Here is a 6,119-nt window from a genome sequence, read left to right as displayed (position 1 = left end):
TATTCGCATAGTAGATGTATGTTTAAATATATGTGTATATAATTACTTGATGAGATAATTGCACGTTAAATCCCTCGTTAAAAATATTAAGTTAGTATTATTTGCCTTCCATCGTTATAGTGAAAAACGAGAATCCTAAATCGACCTTAACTTGTTGAGTACACTCAAGGCTGGTCTATTAGGGATATGTTTGACACTATGAAATATTTGATATTTCTGAATGATGGGTTTGACTTAACTAAAATTTATCTTTTGTTGAGTACACTCAAGGAGATAAGTTTTAGAGGCATGTTAAGCTAACACATAAGATGTGTGAAGACAAAAGAGTTGTCAGCTTAATGATCTGGGAGTTGTATGGAGATACAATTGATAATAAAATCTACCTAAATGTTTTATTAGGATTTGTTGAGTACACTTAAGATCTCGATACATCGAATGAGATCCCAGCCCACTGTGAATCAAGTGTGGATTCAAATAATTTATGTATGAGGGTCATGAATTTATTTTAAACAGTGGGAGCACGTTTAATTAAAGTCCATATTGAATTTATGCACATGCATTATAACACATATTAATTCTATGTTTTTCGTCATTTACAGTTTTTTTTGAATCATGAGTAATCATATGAATTTGAGAGGCATACTGGATGCCGACAAACTGATCGGACCAAATTTTCTCGATTGGCACCGCAATTTGAGAATCGTTCTCAAGCATGAGAAAATTGGATATGTCCTTGAGCAGTCGTTTCCAATGGTGCCTACTGAAAATTCCACTCAAGAAGAGGTGACTGCTTACAACAAACACAGTGATGACGATAACACTGCAGCATGTGTGATGCTTGCAGCTATGTCACATGAGTTGCAGAAGCAACATGAGGGTATGTATGCTTACACTATGATTTTTCATCTCAAAGAATTGTATGATGAACAATCTCTGTGGAGAGGTATGAGACCTCTAAACAACTATACCGGTGCAAAATGGCAGAGGAATCATCAGTCAGTGCTCATGTGTTGAAGATGATTGGTTTCATTGAAAAATTGAGTTCACTAGGTTTTATCATGGATCATGAACTAAGTATTGACTTGGTTCTGCAATCTCTGCCAGATAGTTATTCACAGTTCATTATGAACTTTAATATGAATAAGATCGAATGCACACTCCCTGAGTTGCTTAATATGCTTAAAACTGTGGAGCCCAATGTCAAGGTTAGCACTGGGCATGTCTTAGCTATTCATTCCTCCAAGGGAACTAAGAGGAAAGTCAAAGGAAGTTTTAAGAAAACATCCAAAAAGGCTAAGGGCAATAGCAAAGCAGTCAAAGTAGGCAAGGACAATACCAAATCTAATGACCCATGCTATCACTGTGGAGTGAAAGGTCATTGGAAGAGGAACTGCAAAGCTTACCTCGCAAGCTTGAAGGGAAAGAAGTCTTCTGAAACTTCTACTTCAGATATTTTTGTTGTCGAGGTTAATATGTTTACTTCATTAGCTTCTTGGGTATTAGATACCGGATGTGGATCTAATATTTGTATAAATATGCAGGGACTAAAGAGAAGTAGACCACTGTAGAAAAGAGAAGTTGACCTGCGCGTGGAAAATGGAGCAAGAGTTGTTGCATTAGCTGTAGGGACATAATTCTTACCACTGCCTTCAGGCTTAGTATTAGAATTAGAAAATTGCTATTTTGTTCCCGCCATTACTAAGAACATTATTTCTATTTCGTGTTTAAATATGAATGGATTTTCAATTAATGTTAAGAACAATCGTTGTTCGTTTTATAAAGATGAGATCTTTTATGGTTGTGGTGTGTTGCAAAATGGAATTTATATTCTTGATACTGAGTCGTCTATTATGAATATAGAAAATAAAAGGCATAAAAGTGATAATCTAAATAATACATACCTTTGGCATTGCAGATTGGGTCATATTAGCGACAAACACATTTCCAAGTTACATAAAGATGGATACTTAGGGGCAACTAATTTTGAATCATTTGACAAATGCGAGTCGTGCATGTTAGGCAAAATGACCAAGTTCCCTTTTACAGGAAAAGGAGAAAGAACCACAGAACTGCTGGAACTAATACATACTGATGTATGTGGACCCATGTCAATAACTGCCAGATGTGGTTTCTCTTACTTCATCATATTCACTGATGATCATTCTAGATATGGCTATGTGTATCTGATGAAATTCAAGCATGAAGCACTTGAAAAGTTCAAGGAATTCAAACTTGAAGTAGAGAAATAAACTGGTAAAAATATACTCACGCTGCGATCAGATCGAGATGGAGAATATTTAAAGGAAGAATTTTTAGATTATCTTAAAGAGAATGAGATTCTCTCGCAGTGGACTCCGCCATATACACTGCAACATAATGGTGTGTCTAAACGGAGGAATCGCACTTTGTTAGACATGGTGCGATCTATGATGAGCCATGCAAACATCCCAAAATCATTTTGGGATCATGCACTAATTGCTGCGTGCTACACACTTAATCGTGTCCCATCTAAATCGGTCAACAAAACTCCATACGAGCTATGGAGAGGAAAAAGGCCAAACTTATCTCATATGAAAGTTTGGGGCTGTGACGCCTATGTGAAGCGAAATGAATCAGATAACCTTGAGGCTAAATCTGACAAATGTGTATTTGTGGGATATCCAAAAGAGGCAATTGGATATCAGTTTTATAATCCTGTTGAGAAGAAGGTGTTCATCTCAAGGCATGTCATATTCCTAGAGAAAGAGTTTATTCTAGGAGAGGGTAGTGGGAGCAAACTAGAACTTGAAGAAGTTCAAGAATCCACAGATACTGTTGACCAATTAGATGAACTTAAGTCAGATCCTACACCTGTTGATGGACAAACTCTTGATCAGGATGTAGAGAACCCTGAGGACACTCCAGCTCAGCGTAAATCGAGTAGGATCATTCGACCTCCCAGAAGGTACGAATTCACGATTACTAATCAAGTATTATTAGTCGAGGATGATGAACCTACAAATTACGCAGAGGCAAAGTCAAATGTTGATTCGAAGAGATGGCAAGATGCCATGGAATCTGAAATGGACTCAATGTATGAGAACAAGGTTTGGACCTTGGTCGACCTTCCAGGTGGGATAAAACCGATAGGTTGTAAATGAGCTTACAAGAAAAAGGTCGATATGGATGGAAACGTCCACACGTACAAAGCAAGGCTAGTAGCGAAGGATTACACACAAAGACAAGGTATTGACTTTGATGAAACTTTTTCGCCTGTAGCCATGCTAAAGTCCATTCGGATTTTGCTTGCAATAGCTGCATACCATGATTATGAGATATGAAAAATGGATGTCAAAACTGCTTTCCTTAATGGAAACTTACAAGAGGAGGTGTACATGATACAGCCTGAAGGTTTTGAATCCAAAGGAGCCAACAAAGTATGTAAGCTAAATCGATCCATTTATGGATTAAAGCAAGCCTCTAGGAGCTGAAATCTTCGTTTTGATGAAACAATCAAAAGATTTGATTTTATCAAAAATGAAGATGAACCGTGTGTTTATAAGAAAACAAGTGGGAGCGCGGTCGTATTTCTGATATTATATGTCAATGACATATTATTAATGGGAAACGACATCCCAATACTTCAATCGGTAAAATTATGGTTGTCAAAGAATTTTTCCATGAAAGATATGGGAGAAGCAGTGCATATCTTGGGAATCAAGATCTATAGAGATAGATCTAAAAGATTACTAGGCTTATCCCAATCTTCATACATAGATAAAATCTTGAGAAGATTTAATATGGAAGAGTCTAAAAGAGGATTATGTCCCATGTCGCATGGGATTTACCTCTCAAAAGATATGTGTCCTAAAGCACATGATGAAAGGATTCGCATGGATAAGATTCCTTATGCTTCGGCGATAGGATCTATCATGTATGCGATGCTATGTACAAGACCAGATGTTTCATATGCTCTAAGTGTTACGAGCAGGTTTCAAGCAAACCCTGATGAGAAACAATGGATAGCGGTTAAGAATATTCTTAAGTACTTAAGAAGGACTAAAGATGTGTTCTTGATCTATGGAGAAAATGAATTGAAAATTCATGGGTATACTGATGCTAGTTTTCAAACCGATAAAGATGATAACAAGTCTCAGTCAGGATATATGTTTACTCTCAACAATGGAGCGGTTAGTTGGAAAAGTTCCAAACAGGAGACAACCGCTGATTCAACAAGAGAAGCCGAATACATAGCTGCTTCTGAAGCAGCAAAGGAAGCTGTGTGGATCAAGAAGTTCATTAATGAACTTGGAGTCGTTCCTAGCATTGTTGATCCCATACCTTTGTATTGTGATAACAGTGGAGCCATTGCGCAACCGAAGGAACCGAGGTCTCATCAACGATCCAAACATGTGCTAAGGCGATATCATCTCATGAGGAAGATTATACAAAGAAATGACGTAACGATAGAGCGGGTTCCCACAGATGATAATATTGCAGATCCACTGACAAAGCCGTTGTCACAACAGAAACATGATCGTCATGTGGATGCTTATGGTATTAGATACATGAGTGATTGGATCTAGTGCAAGTGGGAGTTTGTAAGTGTTATGCCCTAGATCCAATCGATTTAGGTTGTAAACGCTTTTAATATGTTTAATGCATTTGATTTTGGCGAGATCTATTATTTATTTAAATTAATTTTGTGATAAATAATATTAAATAATAGAATTCGAAGATCCAATTTTAAGTGATTTGTTAATCACAAGGAGTTGTTATTGTGAGATACAAATTACATATAATTGGATCTTGAATAAATCGTGGTCGTAAGTAATAACGAGATACGGATATCGTTAATGCAGTTAGACCATTATGTGTGACATTTCTTACTTGTGAAGTAAGTAGCTGATCTCACGAGTTAAAGTGTGGTGACGCTTAAATGAACACGTGGATGTTTTGTTATAGAACAAAACATTGGAGACCCGCTAAGAGATTCCACATGGATAACTATCTGAGTGTCAGTGATTAATCTCTAACGTTTGGTAATGAAATTGGTCCTACAACTTGAGGTCATCATAGTACCTTATATGAGGACAGTCATATTTTGACGGTGTTGGATGTTGCTCTGCCAAGGGCCACTAATACGACATCGTTCGGGTATGTCAAGAACCATATGAAGATTGTGAATGATCAATAGAAGATTTGTCACTCTTAGATAGTAAGAGATTGTTATCTGCATTTCATTCAATTAAGTCAATAACGAAATCCTTGGCCAAGGTGTACATATAAGTCGAAAAGAGTTTTCGACTCATATTGACTTAATAGAAGAATGAAAGATATGATCGATAATCGAGATTGACACACTTCCATATCTCGTAGTTGATCGGATCATATTGACGAAGGGATTATAATTTCATGGTAAACGAACAGTTTTGGTTTTGTCATACCACGTGATATTTCCCGTCACATGTGTTGCCCTGATACATTGTTAGATGTCAATCTGGGACGACGAGTGTGAATCTGTGATAAATTAAAAGAGTGTTTAATTTATCAGTTTTGATTAGATCAAAATAATATTTCACGTCGTTAGGCATCGTGGTCGGGAATCTAATGGGTCGCACACAAAAGAGAATTGATAGGTTGCAAATTCCCAATTGATTAATTTAACAATCGTTGAATAAATTAATTAATTGGATTTGTTATTTATATTCCCGAATTAATTAATTGGATTGATTAATTCATGGACCGGGTTTAATTAAATGGATTAATTAAACAATGGACCGGACCTGGCCGAGCCCGTTTGGGTTTGTATAAATACATGACTAGGGTTTGAGATACATGGGATTTTCATTATTCTTGCTGGCACAAGAGGAAAACCCTAGCAGTTGCAGTCTATTCTCTGTGTGGATTTCATTGGAGGCTGGACAATTGAACAGCTGTGGGAGGCAGATTCAAACTGCTGGAAAGGAATAACGCGAAGGAGTTTGCTAAATCAAGAAAATGTATATTTCTTATCACAGTTCTTATCTAAATACAAAGATGAATTCTAGTGGAAATTGAAACTGTTTATTTCCGCTGTGCATGTTTAAGTAAATTTTCAACAGTGATATCAGAGCCAACTTTGTATTTGTTAGGAACTG

At 36.7% G+C, this 6,119-nt stretch overlaps 1 protein-coding gene across 1 annotated transcript in view; it reads left to right on the top strand.

Moving 5' to 3' along the window:
- The window catches only part of LOC111373497 (putative late blight resistance protein homolog R1A-3), a 22,529-nt gene that overhangs the window by 13,283 nt on the left and 3,127 nt on the right, over nt 1-6,119 (top strand). The gene's annotated exons all lie outside the window — the stretch shown is intronic.

Source organism: Olea europaea, unplaced genomic scaffold (genome assembly GCF_002742605.1).
Source record: "Olea europaea var. sylvestris unplaced genomic scaffold, O_europaea_v1 scaffold1137, whole genome shotgun sequence".
In the NCBI taxonomy this organism is placed as follows: Eukaryota; Viridiplantae; Streptophyta; class Magnoliopsida; order Lamiales; family Oleaceae; genus Olea; species Olea europaea.
This window is presented reverse-complemented; position numbering and strand designations above follow the sequence as displayed.